The sequence below is a fragment of the Phoxinus phoxinus genome, assembly GCF_949152265.1.
Source record: "Phoxinus phoxinus genome assembly, chromosome: 11".
NCBI lineage: Eukaryota > Metazoa > Chordata > Actinopteri > Cypriniformes > Leuciscidae > Phoxinus > Phoxinus phoxinus.
Window position 1 is genome coordinate 8,167,246 of NC_136886.1, and position 21,758 is coordinate 8,189,003.

Below are 21,758 nucleotides of genomic sequence, written 5' to 3' on the forward strand. Positions count from 1 at the left end.
TTATATATATTGAATAATTCCATTATAATAGTTTTAAAAAAATAGATTATTTTTTTTACGAACCAGATGACTCATGTCATGTCAAAAGTCATGTGGTTTCAAACCTTTATTCGTTTTAGTAGTTCTTTGTCAACAACTTCCATTGAAATGAAAGGGAATGCTAAATTATAGCTTTCTCCGGGTATATGCAGTACAGGTAGCTTTATGCTTTTTCCTTGATTTGTACCAGTAAAAATGTTTAAGCAAATGTGTCTTTTTTTTTTGCATTGCATTGCATTGCAAACACCAGCTTGCATACCAGTGGCCCCCTTTCAGCCTCTGGCTAAGGAAAAATTACCACCTCTGTGTTTGCAGGGCCATAAAAAAAGCTCTGTCTGTAGTTGTCTGTCAGTGTCTTACACTGTGGGTGCCTTATTGACACTAAGGCCTATGGAAGTGTAAGTATGTGTTTCTTACTTTCTCAAGAGGAGGGGCCATTACAACAGAATGAGCTCATCAGGACAGTTTAACAGTCCCACAGTTAAGGGAATTGGAGAGAGAGAGACTTCTAGGCTAGGTTTAGTGTGTGCGTATGCTACTTGCATGCCGCTAAGCTCCTAAAAAGAATTTTATCACATCACTGGGTATCTCTTCTCCTCTTACCTACAGCAGAGCCTCAAATTAACTCCATATGATGTTTGACGACGTTACAGAATCATAAAATAACACCAGCGTTTTACTTTCTGTGTCATACTCATGAAAAGTTTTCCATTGTTTTCCGAGAGTTGGGTTTAAACAGAGAAATGTCATGGGTTCATAGAACCTCACATTATCCATTTTACTGAGTGATTATACTATGTTAATTTATAATTAGACAACAAAACCTTGTAAAAACTATTTGCAGACCACGTTCCCAATCCCAAAGAACAGACAAAACAAAGATATTTTGAATGGATAGAAAACCAGAAACAGTCGTTGGATGTGCAGCTGTCCGGTTTGACTTTAACAGCCCTCATTTTACAATCCCTAACGCAAACGGCACAATTATTAACCGCTGCACCGGTTGAAGCTGTTGCTGTTTTGTTGTGCATGACTGTGCTATAGCTTTCTGTATGTGGGGGGTGTGGGGCTCTCAAGGCTTTGAGGGGGGTTGTGGTGTGTTATATGAGAAGGTAGGACAAACGTAACAAAACAAAAACACGCACACACAGCAAGCAAAAGTGCGTGTCTCTACAGCCCTGACCAAATTGAAAGCCTCTGTCCCTGCATTCAGTACCAATTAAATGCTCCCCTTTGTGGCCGGCCCGAAACAGCTGCAATGACTCCACGGAGTCTGTTAAGACCAGGCTAGAGCCAGGCCCCCTCTGCGCTCCAAAACACACACGCTCACATGCTGCGAGACCATGAGAGAGAGTGAAAAGAGAGGAACCAGCAAAGCTTAGATAAGAGGGGAAAATCACGTCCAAATGTTTACGCAAAAGGCAGCGTCGCTACTTCACTCACCTTTATCTCATCTATATAATAATGTACAAGATATAGAGATAGAGGCACACTGACAACGGGACGGTGCCGCAGGAAATGAGAAAAGGCTAGTAAACAAACACTTCGGAGAGTGTACTTTGATGTAAAACTCATAAAGGCTGGGAGACACTATTGTTAAAACCGACGTGGATTTCTCATGTAAAAAGACGTTATCACTTGGCATGATTGTACACAATTTTTACATTTAGCTTTCTTTGCCATTCAAAATGTTCACTTCATGTCTGGACATAATAACTGGATTTCTTCTCTTTTGCAAAAGCAATGTTTGAAGTATAATTTGTCCTGTAGCGTCTCGTCCAGTGGAGATGATAATACTCCTTTCAAACGTCTGAGATAGACTGATCCAGGCTAAATTTAAACCCGTGGACAGACATGGCGCGCCAGCGGTGCATGTCTCCATTACACTCTCAGCTCACTATGTGACTCTGTACATTTCTATAGTCTTATGGTATGTTGCTTTGTGTGATATTACAGCAACTTAAGGTTCTTTTGCTCTCAGTTACTGTACGTAATTTGCTTATAATTAGGAGAATGAGGCAAAAAACGTTTCGTGTTCCCGGACCTGTGCAGAGAGTAATTAACAGCATAAGTAAAGTATGGGGGGAAATGTCTGAAAAGAGGAATGGGGTTGTTATATAAAAGTATATTTATAAGAAATAAAAATAAATAAATAAATGCATTATAGTGTCAAACTGTCACAGTATAACATTTTTATATTACGATAATTGCTGAAGCTTTTTTCACGGTATACTGTATTATCACAATATTAAATTGAGTTACAAAAAAAGTGTTGACCTCCTAATTGGTTTAATTCATATAACAAAAATACTTTGAATATATAAATTCAATAAAACAATACACAAAAATGTATGAAGTAAACAAATGTTTCACAGAACAAAATAACTATAAAGAAGAATAATGTTTTAGTCCATATTAAAGTGTAAAAATGTTTAAGTTTGAAAATAAACAACTATTATTCTTGCACTTAAAATCTAAATAGTATTGTATATTATTGTATATTTTGGTCGAATTACCATATATTGGCACGTCTACTGTTTTCTAATGATTTTTTTTGCATGTTATTGCATATATTATATATATATTATATTATATTTAATATATTTCTATATAATTAATATATATTTTTCTAGTGATATTTTACTCTTAAAAACTTGAATTGGCCTTTTATGAGTGCTGCTCCTTTAAAGTGATTTAAAAAGTATTTTTTAAAAGTATAGATTATATTATTATTATTTTTATTATTATATATTATTTAATATATATTATGTTTTCTAATTTCTATTTAAAAATATAATTATATTACTAAATACAATTATTACATAATTATATTATATTATATTATATATCCTTTTGTGGCTGTACATTTTTATAGTTATATTTTAGTCAAAAATAGAATTATCCATTATGGGGTAATCATAAGTAAAATTAAATTACTAGGCTACATTAAAATTGTCAGTACTTCAACAGTTTGGAGTCATTTATTATCATAGTCATTGTAGTTCTACCATAGGTGAACTATTTCCTCACGTGTGGAATAGTGTTAAAGTCAGTTCAGTCATAGTTCAGAAGAGTTCAGTCAGTTCAGTCATAGTATAACTAGAGAACATGAACCGCTCTACCTCATCAGCATTTCTTTGTCTCAGTCTCCATCTCTTTTTCTCTCTGTCTCAGCCTCTTCATTAAGAGACCCCTAATCTGTCTTTGAAGACGACGGCAGGGATTAAAACAGAACCCTGTTGTTATAACGTGTGTGTGTGTGTGTGTGTGTGTGTGTGTGTGTGTGTGTGTGTGTGTGTGTGTGTGTGTGTGTGTGTGTGTGTGTGTGTGTGTGTGTGTGTGTGTGTGTGTGTGTGTGTGTGTGTGTGTGTGTGTGTGTGTGTGTGTGTGTGTGTGTGTGTGTGTGTGTGTGTGTGTGTGTGTGTGTGTGTGTGTGTGTGTGTGTGTGTGTGTGTGTGTGTGTGTGTGTGTGTGTGTGTGTGTGTGTGTGTGTGTGTGTGTGTGTGTGTGTGTGTGTGTGTGTGTGTGTGTGTGTGTGTGTGTGTGTGTGTGTGTGTGTGTGTGTGTGTGTGTGTGTGTGTGTGTGTGTGTGTGTGTGTGTGTGTGTGTGTGTGTGTGTGTGTGTGTGTGTGTGTGTGTTCAAAAAGCTTTGATATTGTACCCCTTTCTCTTTCGAAAAACATTACTTAAACCAACGTGAAGTATGATTTGTTTATTTTTAAATACTTCTATTGTATCCTTTCCCAAATGATGGAAGACATAGTTTGTGTGTTTGAAAACTTGAAATAAAAAATAAAAAAATGAACAGTTCACCTTTAAAAGAACAATCCTATACAGTCTCTTTGTGCATTATTTGACTTTGGAAAAACTATATTTTACTAACAAAGGACACAACGGTTTAAGAGAGTACTGGTGACCTAATGTCTGTTAAACAAAAAGCTCAATAGTAATCTGCAATCACCGCATTGACCCGAACCGAGAGTGTTCCAGTGCTTTTATCGTCCTCATAGAGTTAGCTGTTAATGTGACATCTGCTGACACACTCCATTACATGTGCAGTCACCTGCCTCGGTGTGAGTGTGTACACTGGAATGCTAAAAGTAGACCTGCAAATTAATATAAGATTCTACATTGCGTGTTGTTAAACAGTGTTGATTCCCAGAGCAAAGTTTTGTGGCTCAGATGTTGCTCTTTCAAGACTAAAGAGACTCTTGAAAAAACAATGATGCTCATTGTTTTTTCTAAGTATCGTATTTGCCTCAGATGTTTCTTCTAAAATTCTTTAGGAGAAAAAAAAATATGCAGAGTTAAGGCAATTGTTGACATGAAGTAAGAGTATAGAGCTAGAAATTAAATGCAGACAGCATATCTCCAATAATTTGGTCTTTTATACAGTATATTAAATAAATAAATTGAAATATCTGGCTTTTACAGACTTTATCTTGACCAATCTGAGCACAGTTTGAAATCTCCTCTGAAACGTTAAGGCGTCTTTTTCTCACGTCTGAGTTGCAGGATACTTGAGCAAAGCCTCTGTTTGCTCTAAATGTCTCCTGAGAAATAGTTGGGACATTAAAAAGATCTCTTGAAAAAAAAAAAAAATCTTTCCTTTGGGATTTTTCACAGCATGTATATTTTATATTGTGCTGTGAGAGCAAGCAAAGAGCAGGTAGGAATTTCAGTGTACGATTTACAATTGACAAATAGAAAACCTGAAAACCTCTGTATGTATGCACATGCCTTTCAGTGAAGTTTCCCTCGGCCAACTCTGTAAAGGCCAGTGTCCTTCATTAAACACAGCCAGTCATCCCCAAATAAGGCAAACACTGTGCCCTTCATACTCTTCCAGCCCCCCGCTGTACTGCCAACAAGCGTGCATTTAACACCAGCATAAAAACAGACCCTCCAAAAACTGCAGCACTGTAATGCTGTACCGTCAAACTTCATCAAGAGAAAAGTGCTATTGTTAGTGTTGTTTGCTAAAGTGGCAAGATGAACTATAATTATTACACATACTTAAGTTTAGTTAAATTAAGGGTTTGAAGGTTTATAACAAATTCTGACGATTTCATATCGTGATCGATCTTGAAGACGTCCACGGTTTACTTTTCAAGCGAATCGTAAAGATCGATTTTGTGTACTTGCAATGATGTTAAAATACAGCAATGACTGCCAACTAGATAGCTGTGCTGACTGGCCAAGTTATACCATGTGTCTTGCATGTGTTGTGAAGCATTTGAAAAACAATTAAAAAGCAGTATGGCTGTGCGATGAATCAAATTTTAGTTTTGGTTTCGATTTTAGCTTCCAACGATCATTAAAACGTGATAAAATAATCATTTATCATCACTTGTGCCTCATGCCATTTCTTTCCTTTAAAGCGGTATTCTTTCACCCCTAAATTTCACATCCAAATCAGTCATTTTTAAAATGGTTATTAAAAGCACATTAAACTGCGAAAGAGACTGATCCCCACTAGCTTTCTGTGTGCGCTGTGAGATGGAGCGGAACAGACGAGCAAAGTATACTTGGGGTTTCAGGCGCGAGGCTAAACGGTCAGATATACACAAAATATTTTTTGAAATGTCCGTCTGTGAGTATTTATTTACATAAAGACATTCTGTTATGTCTTCTTAAGTGAATAAACAGTTGGGTAAGACATCGGATGTGTCATTATATTATCCATGCATTAGGTCTTAAAGCCTAATGCAAATACCTGCTGCTGTCTGTGTCATTTATGTTAAACAAAAGACAAACACAAAATCAGTCACTGCTCTTGACTGTGTCACTTTAGTAGTTTTAATAAGAATCAATGTATCAGTGATACTTAAAGGATAATTCTGGTATTTAACACCTTGAGTCTATATTGTAGTTTGTTTTGGATGAACAAGAGTGGTGGACAACATTTTTTTTGACAATGGTTCCTCTCTCGAGTTTTTGACTATAAAAGAATTGGCCATGGACCCATTTAACATTGGAGTCAATGGCCATGTCCGAAAATGTCATTAAAACAACCTTTAACATTAGTTTTCAAAACTGTGCAACTCACCGAGTGATTAGTGATGGCCATTGACTCCAATGTTAAATGGGTCCATGGCCAATTCTTTTATAGTCAAAAACTCGAGAGAGGAACCATTGTCAAAAAAATGTTGTCCACCACTCTTGTTCATCCAAAACAAACTACAATATAGACTCAAGGTGTTAAATACCAGAATTATCCTTTAATAAAAACTGTGAAACACTAGAGTATGTGTGGCCTTGTTGAACTGATATATGTAAGAAAATAGGTATATTTTTCAAATAAACCTTTTCTATTTGCCAGAATGTAGTAGTAGTGTTACTTTGTATTTATATATCTGTTTTTCTTATTGTAAACATTTGAATCTAAGTGAAATATTGCATTCTTATATTGAGGACAGATGGTTTTAGAGTGATGTAATGTCATATTTGTGCGGTCAACCGACTTGGAACTTTTACAGTTAGTCAGCCAATCAGAATCAAGCATTCAATAGTGCTGTGAGATAACATGTGGTAATGCATTGTCATTCGATTATTAATCTCTTTTTTCCTCTCTCTTTTTGTTTTTCTCTCCCCAGGTAAGACTTGAAATCTGAATCTTCTCATCTATAAAGTGTGCAATCCTCCATGTAAGTAGCAATTGAGTTTCTGTTGCACTTTATTCACCCTGCAGATGTGTAATATACCCTGGATTATGTTGTTTTGACAAACCCTCGAGCAGTTATGTCTTTTGAAACATCGGGAGCTAAGCTTTCCCTCCCACCTCTCCACTATCTTGTAATCCTGCTGTCAGGCAAACAAAGCCCCTTTGCGGACGTGAGTTGATACCATCTTTTCTCTCTGTTCCTCTGCTTTTTGCAAAGAGGAGGCATTTAACCACTTGTAATCTTTCCTGACCACAACTGGCATAGTCATAATAGATCCTCAACCTGTGTTGACCATCTCGTTTGCCTAATCGACGGTTAAAAAGCAACTTCCCAGGGTTTTTTGTTTTGTTTTGTTTTTGTAATTGCTGTCAAAGTGATACGTTGGAGGTAATTTGTCAGGGGAATACTCAGGCTCAATGAAAACAATGTGTCAGGATTTGAGGGATAAAAGAACGAGAGCAGGCCTTTTAGTCGTGGCTTTGAGAGGGCAAGTGCGCTTCTCGTTTCTAGGGCCAAAAGAGAGAGAGAGAGAGTGAAAGCACTAGTTGTGTGCGAGCAACAGGTCACGAGGAGCATTATGTTGAGCACTTAACCTCAGACTCGGAGACCCTCGCCTCCGCACGCAGCTGCACACGCGCTCACTGCCTGGCTAACGTTATCTCAACCAGACGCTACCTGGGAAGACATGCTTGGCTGGGAAGCAAGAGAGATAAGAGGCCTTCAGAACAGGGGAGGACAAAAAAAACACACCGTGCTGCTGTCTGGAGGTGGACAGAAGAAAGAAAGGAAGGTGGTGATTGAGTGAGACAGACTTAATGATCTAAAATGTCTCTTTGTTATTAACTAGTGCACAGTTACTTTTTAGTCAACGTGAAATAAAAAACATATTTTCTTTTTAATGCACATATTTGTTCATTACTGTGACCGGTTATTATATATATATATATATAAAAAAATTTCGAACATTTTCGTCTTGGATCCACATTTGAAACCCTATAACAATCGTGTAGACCACTTGCACTGTTCAATTCAATTTCCAATGGATAAAATCAAGTCCCTTTCTTCATTTATTTATCTATAGATAGTCTATCCATCTATCTATCAACCTCTCTCTCTCTCTCTCTTTGAATATCTTTCTTTTAAATGCATTACACAGTGGAATTAAAATGGGTTTGAATGCCATTTCATGTTGATTTTTACCAATCTTGCTTTCAATAGTGTTAAATAGTATTTTAGGAAAGTTGATTTTTGCCAAGTAGGATGTGCTCCTGGATCAACATCTTTTGTTAGTTCTGGAACTACATTCCTGTCAAACAAACATAGTCCTAACCAAAACCAATAACTACTCTTTATACCAAATGATAGGTTGATAAGAATGTTGTTGAAGCCCAAACCTCAGCCTTAACCCTAACCCCAACCATAAAACCTAACACTAAACTCTAAATTGATTAATGTTGTTCCAGGACCAACAAAGATGTTGATCCAGAAATGTGTCCTACTTGGTGAGGTCACTGTAAGCGACAGGAAAGTTCTGCTTCTTTGTCTATTTTTCGGTTTTAGTTTTGCAATTAGCTACAACTAGCAGTTTGTTAAGGGTTGTTACTAAAATCCTAAAACTTATTGAGATTCTTCTTTTTTTCGTATTGTTTTATTGATGAAAACACCCACATCAATGAGCCACTTGGAACTTAATATTTGAATCTTGGATTAGAAAAGTATGTTTTCCTGCTTACCAGCATTTTAATGCCACAAAACTATCACGCCTCGCCCAGAATTATTTTTCTTTCCAAACCAAAATGCGTCTATTCCAGACCATAAATGCTTTGTTAATTGCTGTGATTTTTCATTCTTGTTCCGTTGTACCAACACACACATATATATTGTGTATATATGTATGTGTATATATATTGTGTATATATATATATATATATATATATATATAATATATACACCATGTTCGTACAATGGAACATATATATATTTATATATTTTTTTTATATATATATAGAATTGTAGAATTTAATGCAGTCAACCTTTGTGAGTTTTCTCAAATGGAGCATTTCACCCCACAGTATTTAGAGACATTTTAGATTATTTGTTTAACTAAATGTTCTGAGAATAGTCACGGTCAGCCAGTTTGGCATAAACATCCTCACAGAGTAAAAACAGAACAGATGGTCACCTCACTTAATTGTGTTTATAATGTTTGGTCTGGGCCGTGACAGTGAGAATTATAGGTACAAAATAAAATAGAATGGCCGAGCAAGAGCTCTAATGATGTAAGATAACTAGTGGCAGCTGAGCAGTGGTTTTTGGAACTGGTCTTGTTTTCTCAGAGAGCAGGGGTTGATGGGAGAGTGCATGAGTGACATGCGTGTCAGGCAGCATGTGGACTTCCTGCTTGCATGCTTCTCTAGATGTGGTGTTGAACTTTCAGCACTCTGGGTCGAGACAAACAGAAGGACGTGTCTGAAGCTTTGTGTAGAATTATGATGGATTGGGTTGGGTTTATTAAGAGGAGAACTCAAAGAACTTGAGGGTGATGATAACAATTCATGGGGCGAACAAACGACCCTGCAAACTTCAGAGGAGTTTCAAAGCTCCAGGCAAAAGGCCGAAACAAGAGGAATCAGCAGGATAGAAGATGTGAGACTATATTTGTATGTAGTGAGAAGAGATTGAATAAGAGGCCTTCTGGTGCACATAGTGCAGATAATTACGTTAACTCACTCCGTCCATAGCCATCTGCTGCCATGCTCATATGAACTTCTAATTTTTCTCATTCTCTTTTTTTTGTAGTCAGTGTAGTGCAGTAGAGATGGGTGAGTATAGTCGGCCCAATATATAGTAATATTGTGACATATTATTACAATTCAAAATAACTTTTCTATTATAATATATTTCAAAGCTGAATTTTCAGCAGCCATTTCATGAAGTCAAAAAGGTTGAGATCTACTGTCTGCTTTAAAGGGTTAGTTCACCCAAATATGAAAATGATGCTTACTCTAAAGCTTATGCTACTCCTTATCCTACGTCATGCGTCTGGTCAGAGGTCACTCTTCCACGGAAACTAGATTCGCATACGGCCATTAAAGCCAGTGATTATAGTTTATAAAGTTATAAATATGGATATTTTTCTCACAAAAATACATCGCTTCAGAATGCCATTATTAACCCCCTGGAGCTGTATGGATTACTTTTATGATGGATGGATGTGTTTTTTGTAGCTTCAAAAACTCTTATTCACTCGCATTATAAAGCTTGGAAGAGCCAGGATATTTTTTTAATATAACTCTGATTGTGTTTGGTTGAAGAAGAAAGTCATATATACCTGTCTTGAGGGTGAGTAAATTATGTAATAATTTTCATTCTGGGGTAAACCAACCCTTTAAGTGCCACAACAGACATCAACACAGACCTACGTATTGTTGCACCAAATCAAAGACTAATAAACTCCAAATAAAACCAAGTCAAACCCCAATTCTAAGATGAAGCACTGCAATTTTAAGATGATTAAAAATAATAATATATATATATATATATACAGTATAAAACAAATCGAATCCCTGATGTGCTGCATGTATAATATAAAACGTTTATTTCAGTCCTCCCTTGAAACGAAAACGTAGTTCTTTTAGAAGTAAGTATATGCCTCAGGTCAGGTAATATTTTTACCCTTTTACTGTAGCTGGCTTGGGCAGCGTTCATGGACAGTTTCTTCTCTGATTGACATGAAACTTAAGTCAGCTGGTTTTCCTTGCGTTTTTTTCCCACTGTGCCCTCAATCCAGCTCGGCTCAGACCAGCACTTCTGATTTCCAAGAACGAGTCCTTAGCATCCATCCTGTTCTATTTCTGTACAAAGATGGTAATTTACTGTGTACAGGAGCATGTGGATTGAAGATTGAACATGCAAAGAGAAACAGAATCCGAGGACAGCATTGGTTGAGTTGGAACGGGGATCTTGATGTCTTTGGCTGAGCTCTAATAGGTCCCTATTTTTTGCTTTATCTGTCCTTTTATCATGTTTGAGGAATCAACCCTGAACTGTTCATCCCAACATGAAAATTCTGTCATTGTTTACTCACCCTCATGTCATTTCAAACCTGTATGCTATTTTCTTTTGAATAAATTCAAGGATAAATTTAAAGAAACAAAAGAAACCTGTCTACAACATCAAATGAACGAGTTCTTGCTGTCTTGTGACCAAACTTCATAATGTCAAACCATAAGTGCAACATGTGCAATATTTGATTTGAGAGCTAGCATACTGAGTTGCATGAATAATCTGATTTCAGAGAGACCAGTGACTTAAATTTCTAAACAACTTTAGAAGACTTGGGGGTAAAAAAAGACAATTTAGACATTGTATGGCATTCTTTTGAGCTTGAAAGCCCAACTCAGGTCACCTTTATTTATTTACAGTAGCTCTTTTTACAATACAGATTGTTTCAAAGCAGCTTTACAGAGATAACAGGAAAAGAATGCAACCGAGTTATTTTGGCTATACAGCAGATCTAGAAGAAAAGTGTCATTGTCCAGCTTAAGTATGTTCAGTGTTGATTCATTTCTGTTGTAAAAAAGTAATTAATTTAGTTAATTTATCTATACAGCAGCTCTGGAGAAAACAGTGATGTCATCTTCCAGCTCAGTTCAGTTCTCATATAATGGTGTCAATGCAGGCAGATCAATAATATTGTTGAATATTAACCTTAAACAATATTAACCTTAATTTACCTTAAACTGAATATTCACTATAAACTGTCATTTTATGGAAAAGCATCTTAAAGTTTCTTCAAAATGTTTAAGTTATTGGTAAGTTTGGGGTGTTTTTAGAAAAATGAAAAAGTAAAAATGGCACAGAACAGCTAAGGGCAATTTAATTTTAGACATGCATGAGGGTGAATGAGATTGCTTTTTTAGGTGGCGGATATGATGCTTGACCTCTTCTGCAGACCGAGTGGTCGAGGAATATGGGCAATGCAGTCATTTGTGCATTAACGCAGCTCAAATCTGCCTGTGTGTGCGTTGCGTCCAAGACAAGTACGCTTTGCAGGGAAGGAGCACAGGGGATGGAATTTTTCAGTTTTCTTTGGAATCCCTTGTGGATTGTTTAAGGTTATTTAAGATGGTGTGCTAGTGTTACAATTTACATTTCCAGTGATATACTTCTGGTGATGGGGTCTGTTCTATTACGGTGGTCTCTGTAGAGTCTTGAGTTTCCTTCTGTTTTTGTACTATTATGACCTTCATTGTGTGCTAGCTCTGGGCTCTGTTTAGGCTTCTTGATATTCCCCTCCTCCTTATATGTTCTCTCTCTACTTTAGCCTTTCTTTTTCTCGCTGACCTTTATAAAAGAAGTTGGATGTCATCCAAGAAAAAATCTTCATTCAGAAATTCCTTTATGGGCGAGTCAAAGATCTTGAGATGTTCTAACATTAATTCAATTAAAAGCCGAGGTAGAGGGAGACGGGCAAACCGAGACGGCGAAATTAAGAGTTGCAGGGGGTGCAAAAGGATCCGCTAATCCCAGACGTGCCTTATCAGCCCTTGAGTCAGGTCTAGAGTCAGGCTCCAGCCCCCCTGGATCTCCTCCATCAGTGGGAATGCCTTTTATTCCACCCCACTGATCTGACTTCAAAGGCGGTATGAGGCCCGTGGTCCACCCCTGCTGTATACCCCAGCTTTCATTAGAAAGCAGATTAGCGCTAATCTGCTGGAGCACACCTGACGTTCCCCCTGCACTGCCGGATGGGAAGCGGCTGTAGTATGGGTGTAAAGGGGGATTACTGTGATTGCAGAGGTCACAGCACTGACTGCGCTCAAGACCTGATCAGAGATCAAGGTGCAAAGCGGTTAATTTGTTAATTGGACACATGGGGAATTAGGGAAAGGAGAATGGATAAGTAGCATTGTAAGATGCTGATAAGTACAGTATTAAAGTATCCTTTTCAAACGCTATCTACTGGGCATTACACAGATAGAAGGATTACCTCACTTGTTCTTTCACATTGCAGCTCTTTGCAGGAATGCATGATATAAAAGCAAGTGTCGGTCTCGGCAAATACATTTGACCATTGTAATCAGTGTATTAATTTTGTTTTATATTATTCTATTTGATTACTCAGAGCCTCATTTATAAATTTCTTTTCTTTTTTTTCTTCTTTTTTTTTGAAGCACATACATACTTTTAACAAGAATTATTGTTTTGTTTTTAAAGAGACCAAATATCAGCTGTCGTATTGGTTATCGGCTTCAAGATATCTTTTAATTATCACTTTATACTATCCAAAATTACTATATGCATGCGTCCCTAGCTATAACTGTTGCTTTTACATACAAATTTTTCAAAATCCCTAAATAAATATAGAAATTAATCTTCAGTGTGAAACTCTTCTAGCGTGAATTCATGAAGTATATGTCTTATTGTTCTTATAGGCTTTGTGTCATTTATTAAGTCTGGTGAGTAGATAACTTTTAACATGTGTCCAATAATTTTGAGCATACATGTTCACAAAGGTTGTATTTATTTTTTTCTGTTTCTCACGTGACTGACCATTCGGCCTGCATAACTAGAATCATTAGTGTCCACACATTTCCTGTTTCATGTCTCTGGGGTGATTTAGATCTGCGCTCTCTTTCACCGCAGCAGGCGCACTGGGCGTAATCTTGTGTTAAGACTTAACAGACTGATCTGGATCAGACATTGATCTTTGCCTCCTGCTCGTTACACTTATATGTGCTCACACATGTAATGATCCACGCCAACCTTTGACCCATGCCAGCAAGGGGCAATATAATCACTCAAAGCTGATGGACATGTATTTGAGGTGAACACTGCAAGAGCTGAAGGTTTGTGATTATTGAACTATTCAATGTTAATCAATCAACGCAGCAAGCGAAAAGTGTTTCCCTTTGAGAAACGTTTGGCTCATGAATTCTTGCCTTTACCAAGAATGTGTCTTATTGAACTTGCATCAAGCGCAGTGAAGTTGACAGAATTGTGATTTTTTTTATTTTTATTTTATTTTTTTATTCAAATGAATTGGTTGATTTCTTGCATTTAATGTCTCTCTTCAAGTTTAGAGGGAGGTCTATTGTCTGACTGCATGAGCTGCCCGTATTAACCTCCATCACTGTGCGAAATGACTAACATCAGAGCCTTTCTAGTTAGTGAAGCTATTATTCCAAGTTAAAATGTAACTTAGTCCAAAGCAAAACATATAGGTAAACTGCAGAGAATATAGTGCCTTACATATGGTATACAAAGTCTTACTGTTTGAGACTTAAGTAATAAAGTAAATCTTTAAATTTTATGAAGAAAATGTGATGTTTGCCAATGCAAAATTCAGCACAATGATACAATGGTGGTGTAAGTGGTTGCAATGCTGGTTGGAAGTCTTCATGTTATGTTGGTCTCATATCTTCAGTGTCTGAGACTGATTTGTATTCCCATTTAAATGTTCATGGGGTGAGAAAAAAACTGACCTCTGAATTTTTTTATCAAAATGTCAACTTCTTGTGAAAAGAAAACTTCTATCTGGTGATGTATGTTGGACTTCTCCAATAGTTTAGTTCTGCTTAAACCTTCAGAACTAAATCAACAGAATAGAACTATCACTACTACATCACAACTTCAAAATCTATGAAGAATGGCAATATCACGCACCAATAATAAAGTTGTCTCAAAGGAGGTAGTGATGTCACTGTGTGGATTTTAATTTAGTAAAAAAAACAGTTTTTCCAAACAGTCTTTACAGCACTTGGCTTCATCCGAGTGCCTCACACATGAGGGGTATTTTCAGAGACTGTGGTCCCGAACTCTAGTCCAAGAAAGAGAAGTTTAGCAAAGCTAAAAGTCTTGTATACTTAGCCTCCCTCCTCACAGAAACACGCAGTAACACACACACACACACACACACACACACACAGCTCCGGTTGTCGTTGTAGATGCTGTTTTTCTATGCCACAGATGGCCTGTCTTCGACTGGTGGGGATTACTGGTGTTTCTACAGGACTGTTTGGGAAAGAGCTGTTTACTGTAGGCTGCTGGACTCCGTGCTGCCGTGGCCACATTTGGTTCCCTTTCCTGTCTCTGTGAGGCCAAGCCACACACCATACGGCAAGTAGGACACACTTATGCATAGACCCACACTTGTGCAGACTAGCAACAGCAGCGGCTGAGTTCTAATGCCGCACAGAGACAGAAGAAAAACAAGGGATCATGGAATGTCAGCCTATTAAAGGAATGGTACACCCAGAAATGAAAATTGTTATAATTTACTCGCCCTCATGTCATCCTAAACCTGTATTATTATTTTTCCCAGAGCTGTTTAGTAGAATGATAAGGCTGCTCGTTTCCATACAATGAAAATCAATATATAAGCTCTAAAAAAGACAAAGGTGCCATAAACAGGGCATAAAGGTTGTGCATATGACTTGTGTGCTAATAGTCCTAGTCGTTTGAAGCTTACATTGGCTGTGTGTGGAAAAGAGAAAAATGGATGAAATAGTTGACTGAAAATTTTCACACGCAGTGTGTTTATCGTGCAATTTTTACATGCATAGGATGCGCACGGGTAGGTTAGGGTAGGTTTAGTAGTGGTGTGGGGTGTGTGTGTATTATATGTTTGGTTAGGATTAGTGGTGTGTTGTGCATGTGTATTACACGCAATTAAGTGCGTATCAAATGCATGCAACAAATGTGTATCATATGCACGTAAAAACTCATTTGCGCGTCTAAATTGCATGATAAACACAATACGGGCTATAGACGCATTTTCATGAGATTAGGCTGTATTTTCACATTCTCAAATTATTTGTTGGAATCAGAAAAAAAAAAAAAGAGCTACACCTGTTTGAAGTCGATAAAGACAGCAAAGTCAGTTTTGAGAAAAATCAATTTAAAGTTTTCTAAAGGTTTCAAAACAAAAATCCAAATATCTATAGGAAAAATGTATAATCAACTTTGTTTTCCCCATGATACCACAATTGTTTGATTAACGTGAAAGAGACAGACAGCCTTAAGACCTACTGTACTGCACGGATATAATATAATGTTACACATCTGATGGTTTCCCCCAACATTTAACCAAATATTAATTTAAGGCATAACAGATCATTTTTGCGTGAATACTTGCCAAGAGAGATATTTTGAAATACTGTAATTCTGTGTATATGTGTATATCGGGATCACGCATGATCCATCTTTGTGTGCACGCTTCGTCTCTGTCAGTCAGCGGACGTTAAATAATTTTAACATCAGTTTACATAAGTTTACATCAGCATGAGTTTGAAAATCCCTTTTCATTGGTTCAAACTTGAGAATTTGCTAGTAATATTCACAAAGTTGTAATGCTGCACTTTAAAACAATACCGAACTTGTAGCTGAGGGAAAACGCCAGTCGTCGAGAAGCAAGCAGAGAAAAACTGCAATTTTCATACGGAAAGAGAACTCTCTCAGAAAACATACAGATAAAGGTACTTTTGGATGGTTAATTGCTATTTGGAGGGATCGCTAGATGAGGGCTCAATGAACTCATTTTTGTGAAAACCTAAAATTCGAAATTTTCCCTCGGTTTGCCTGTAGCTCGTAATTTGCCTATGTGAATTTTCGACTAATTTTTCCTGCACGGCTCACATATATTTGGTTGCCAGCATTCTTCAAAATATATAATTTTTGTGTTCTGTTATAGAAAGTCATACAGGTTTGGAATGACATGAGGGTGAGTAAATGATGACAGAATCTATGTTTTTTGGGTGAACTATCCCTTTACCTGCAGGCCAAGTTTTTAAACCCTGAATAGGTGTTTCTAACATCTGAATGTGGGCGGACATGGGAATGTTTTTATGTCTGATGTTGTTGTAACAAGATGTTTTTGCATTGCAAGGTCTTTTTTCATTGGCTAGCAGGTTTTGAACTCTAACCCAGTTTTGGGGATTGCTTTAATAGTACTTCATACTGTTTTTTTTTTTTGGGGGGGGGGGGGGGGGGTTCCCTATCATATTATAATTCCTTCAAATTTGTCTTCTTGCTTAAATGTGTGTTTGCATGCACAAACTGCTCTATATATGACAAGGTCCATAGGAGACAGAGCTGTCTCTGTGCTGCATGATGGGAGAGAGATGTTTGTGTGGGATAACTGTACACACACACACACACACACACACACACACACACACACACACACACACACACACACACACACACACACACACACACATTCCAGCTGCACTCCTAGAGCCCCTGCACCCCACCCAGCTGCTCTAGTCTTAAGTAAGAATGTAATAAACCTGAAATGAACTGAGATATAAGGATATCCGTAGTCTCCCATCTGTATTGGATACATTTAATATTCATATTTAAAGTTTGGGGTCAGTAAGATTTTTCTTTTCCCGAAAAAGATATTACCGGTACTACTTTTTTTTTTTAGCAAGGACACATTCAATTGATCAAAGGGGACAGTAAAGACATTTATAATCTTACAAAAGATTTCTATTTCAAATAAATGCTGTTCTTTTTTTACTTTATATTTATCAAATAATCCTAAAAAAGATTTCCCACAAAAATATTAAGCAACATAACTGATTTCTGAAGGATCATGTGACACTGAAGACTGCAGTACTGTCTGCTGAATTCTTTTCCATCCCATTAATAACTTATTATTTTTCTAAATTATGTAATATATTTATTTATAATTATGTAACATAACATTGCATAAAGTTACTGTTTTACTGTATCTGTATTTTTGTTCAAAAGCAGCCTTAGTGAGCATAAGAGATTTATTAAAAACAATAAACATCTTTGCAACCCCAAACTTTTGAGAGGTAGTGTAAATTATTTAATATTCTGTGCCATTGCTTGGTCTCCAAGTCTTTTCCAATTGTTCTTAAACCATGTGACTATTTTATGTAGAACAGACAGAAATGTAAGTTGTTTATCTAGTTAATAATGGTTTGACAACCTGATTGAATGTTTTGTATTGAACAAACCTTGAATGACATTTGAGCGCTCTTTTTCTCTCTCTTTCCATATGTTGTGTCAAATCAGTGACATCAGACTTGTCTCAAGTTTATGTGTCTGGGTTCAAGGTCTTAAAATGCTCAAAGAATTTGTGTATCCTTGAACACAGCCATGAAGCTTCAGTCAAAAAAATTCATTCATATCAGGCCTTTTTCTGTGCCAAAACACAAACACTAGTCATTTTAAGCATTATGGTGGCAAATATTGCATTACCATGTGTATTTTCCAACAAAGTGGACCCAACTGTACATTACACAACTGTTTCTGTCAGAGCGAGAGGATTTACAGGCTGTCAGGTGCCAGGTGTGCCGTTACTGTAAAATATTTATGTGCTCACTGAAAAAAATGTGCTTTGGCGTTTAAGTTGGGCTGTTGTCTGTTGAGGCAGGTCTCCGTTGACCTGTTATAATGTCTTGTTTTTTAAGAGACTGAGAGAATGTGATGTTGTTTGCCCTGCCTTTTGCCAAGAGGCTTGCTGGATTCAACCATTCCACAGGAGAGGAATTAGACCGGAGGAGAGGAGATCCCTCTAGTGGACAAATCAGTTTTTCAGCAACCTCAAGCACTCACAGCATTTTATTTGGGCGAGAATTGATTTACCTGAATTGCAGTTTAATGACTGATTCTTGGTTGAATAACCATATTGTAAAAAAGTAGTTATAAAAATGTATGGAAAAAAATTACCATTACCATGTCCATAAAACAAACTTATAGTAGTAAGTTACCATAGTAACTTACTAATATTTATGATATATATATTTTAGAAAGTGTTTACAAAATGTTATTTATTTAAGTGAGTGTTTAAAAGATATAAGACCTTACATTTGTATTTACACTTACTAATTTGACTCTTTTGCAAATTGCCGCTGGTTTGCTTTTGTCAACACTTATAATCGCTTTCCAATCAATTGGTATTGCCATGTTTTTCGGGGAAATTCTATTATAGTGAAATGATACCATGGTATTCTTTTGAATTACATTGGAGTACCATATAAATGCAATTTTATATGAATGTGCAGTATATCATGTTATGAAATCACCACATTAGATTTTGTAAAGGTCATTATACATTAAACTCTTAACTTCATCCGCTAGACGCTAATATAGTTATCGATATAGTTATCGTTCGTGGTGAGAACGGGCCTTAACAATTCAGTTCAACAATAACAAAGCTCATCACCACATACTTGGTGGAGAAAAACTGATCAGTTTAGTGCAGCTGTCATTGTATGGTGGCTTTACGCTGCATGATTCACAAGGCTTTTATCTCTCGTCGCCAACTTTCTTTTCTGAGAGTCATTGTGTTTAATATAGGGCCTGTCTGCGTTTGAAGAGCTTGAATTGTCAGGCAGACTGTTGCGGTTTCTGACAGTGTTTGTGAAGTTTAATGTACTATTGTATGGCTTGAGGAATCTGAGGGTCAAGCTCAGAGCAGACACTTACATTTGTTCTGTGTCTGACCCCAAACAACCAGCAGACATCACAGAATGCTCTTTTGCTTGCCTCAAGGGCTGTGTTTAACTCAACAAACAGTGAAGAGAAAGATCAGCCGGGCTTTTGTGGAGAGGAGCCCATTTGTCTTTGTCTAAAGATGTTGGAGAAGAATGCAGGCAGAAGTGATAGAAATGGTTTTACAATTGTTTCTGCGTGTTTTAGAACCAGGGAGAATATTCAGATTTATTCCTGATATCATTTTAAATATAATCTCCATATTTAGCACAATCCATCTTATTTTAATAGATTTGTATCCTTTTTGACTGTAAATGCTGACAATACAGCAGTTTGCCTTTGAACTGGTGTTGCTCCTGGTTGCCTTATGAAGAGATTCTGTGGTTGCAGACACACAAACACTTACAGATTCTTATTGTTCTTACTGAGAGAGGTACAGTAGCTTTTGGGAAAGTGAGTGTTGATGAGAGGAAGACCTGTTGGGATATTTGGCGGTCTGACATCTCCTGTGAGTAGAGTTACACTCAGATTCACACACTGTATGTCCAGATGGACTTCGTGAGAATGATATTTGAGAGAGATTCAGAGGGAGTGGAGTGAGTATAGATGAGGAAAATCCTCCTAGCGAGGGGAGAAAGCAGAACAGCATAGAAAGAAAGAGTGTGAGGAAGACAAAAAGATCACAGACTTCGAGACCGGTAAAGAAAGAACCTTCAATAAGGATGAAGAGGGAATCACATGGGAGAGCAGGGAATAACCGACATCCTGAGGAGTGTTGTGTGTGTTGTGATGAGTGCAGGGAAGATTTATGAGATGCTGTTGAATGTAGCAAGCAAACAGTAGAACTCCTCCACCTGCTCTCTCTCTTTCTCTCTCTCTTTCTTTTTCTCTCTCTATCTGTCTGTCTGGGATTTGCTCTCTTGTTGAAACTATTTGCACAGATTCTCAGTTTGCCATAAACTCCCGGACACTGTCAACTTTCCACTCTCTTTTCACAGACATACATTTTTCCTCCTCTCTCACCCTCTTTCACACTCTCAACATATTCACACCTACGATTCACCTTGGTTAGAAGAGGTGTAGTCAAATATCTTTTTTTTTTTCACAAGAATCATTGTGTAGGCTGTATTGATAAAGGGCACTCACTAGTATCCCCGCTAGATTCCCTGTTCCCTGCTGGTGGAATGATCTGCCTAACTCAGCCAGAGCTGCTGAGTCCGTAGCCATTTTTAAGAAACAGCTGAAGACGTATCTTTTTCGGCAGCACTTGATCCATTAATACTAACACTTCCTTCTCTATTCTAACTTCTAACTTTATTCTAAAAAAATAAAAAATAATTATTGTGTTGGATTGTACTGTGAAGGGTCATAGCACTTACATACTGTTGTCCTACTGCTAGTTGAATTGCTTCTATTGTTTCTCATTTGTAAGTCGCTTTGGATAAAAGCGTCTGCTAAATGAATAAATGTAATGTAAATGTAGATACATGCATGCCGAAGCCATACGCTAAATTAATATCCTGCTCACTTTACGTCTGAAAATAGTCTCTAGAAAATCTGAAAATATTTGTTATGCTGAACACATTTACAAATCATTATTGATTCAGTTTATATAGAGGTCTATGTTTTGGATGAATATTGGAGCCTGCCCTACAGACGAGCCACATCATGGTCGACAATCCATATGTGGTGAATTCAGATTAATTGGGACACTTTTTGCCATTGAGATGGCTGGGGAAAAGTGTCCCAAATCAATCTGAATTTACCCCTATGTATTTATATAAAAAAAACATACAATGGGTAAATAACCAATAATGTTTTCACAATTTCTAATAACTTTTTAGGTAGATCTCAGTTCTCGTGCATGTGTCGTCGTGGCGCTCTCGTGAACTCACGTCAGAGGCCCACACGGACAAAAAATTTATAGTTGAATAAAGTAGTTATTTTTGTTTGTTTTTTGCGCACAAAAAGTATTCTCTTCACTTGATAAACTTAAGGTTGAGCCACTGTAGTCACTTGGACTATTTTAACAATGTTTTTTACTAACTTTTCTGGACCGGCAGAATGAAATTGCCTAGAAGCCTATGAAGGAGTGAGACAGCTCTCAGATTTCGTTAAAAATATCTTAATTTGTGTTCCGAAGATGAAGGATAGTCTTACGGGGTTGGAACAACATCAGGTTGAGTATTTACTGACAGAATTTTAATTTTTGGGTGAACTAACCCTTTAATATTATATTACATGAGTTAAAACTGTTTTGTTTTTTCTCCCCATTTTTTACTATTGGAGTTGTAGTTGCCCCAATGTTCACAATAGTGGTCAGTCAAATGTGTTTGTAATGACCCTTAACTTCCCAATCATGGATATTTGGTCACGCCACTGTTTGTGGGGCTTGCTAAAGCTTGCTACCTATAGGGGGAGCTAAAACTTCAAAAATAAGTTATTCTATCATTACTATCTATAAAGCTCTAATCTTAACACTTTAAAGTGATATAATTGATCAGAATTTGATTCTGAACTAAAATTATATTTCCATGTACTCGTATCTGCTTACATCGACAATCCATATACAAGTATGGATAA

The 21,758-nt window shown here is 37.0% G+C and overlaps 1 protein-coding gene across 4 annotated transcripts in view; it reads left to right on the forward strand.

Moving 5' to 3' along the window:
- Positions 1-21,758, forward strand: part of pdzrn3b (PDZ domain containing RING finger 3b) — a 91,503-nt gene that overhangs the window by 35,469 nt on the left and 34,276 nt on the right. Inside the window, exon 1 of one of the 4 annotated variants that reach the window (XM_079628384.1) lies at positions 6,668-6,686. The exons of 2 other annotated variants lie outside the window; for them this stretch is intronic. The gene's annotated coding sequence lies outside the window, so the exon portion shown is untranslated. Of the gene's footprint in view, positions 1-6,667; positions 6,687-14,687; positions 14,826-21,758 lie in introns of those variants that run through there. One more of the 4 variants, XM_079628383.1, reaches the window with a different exon arrangement.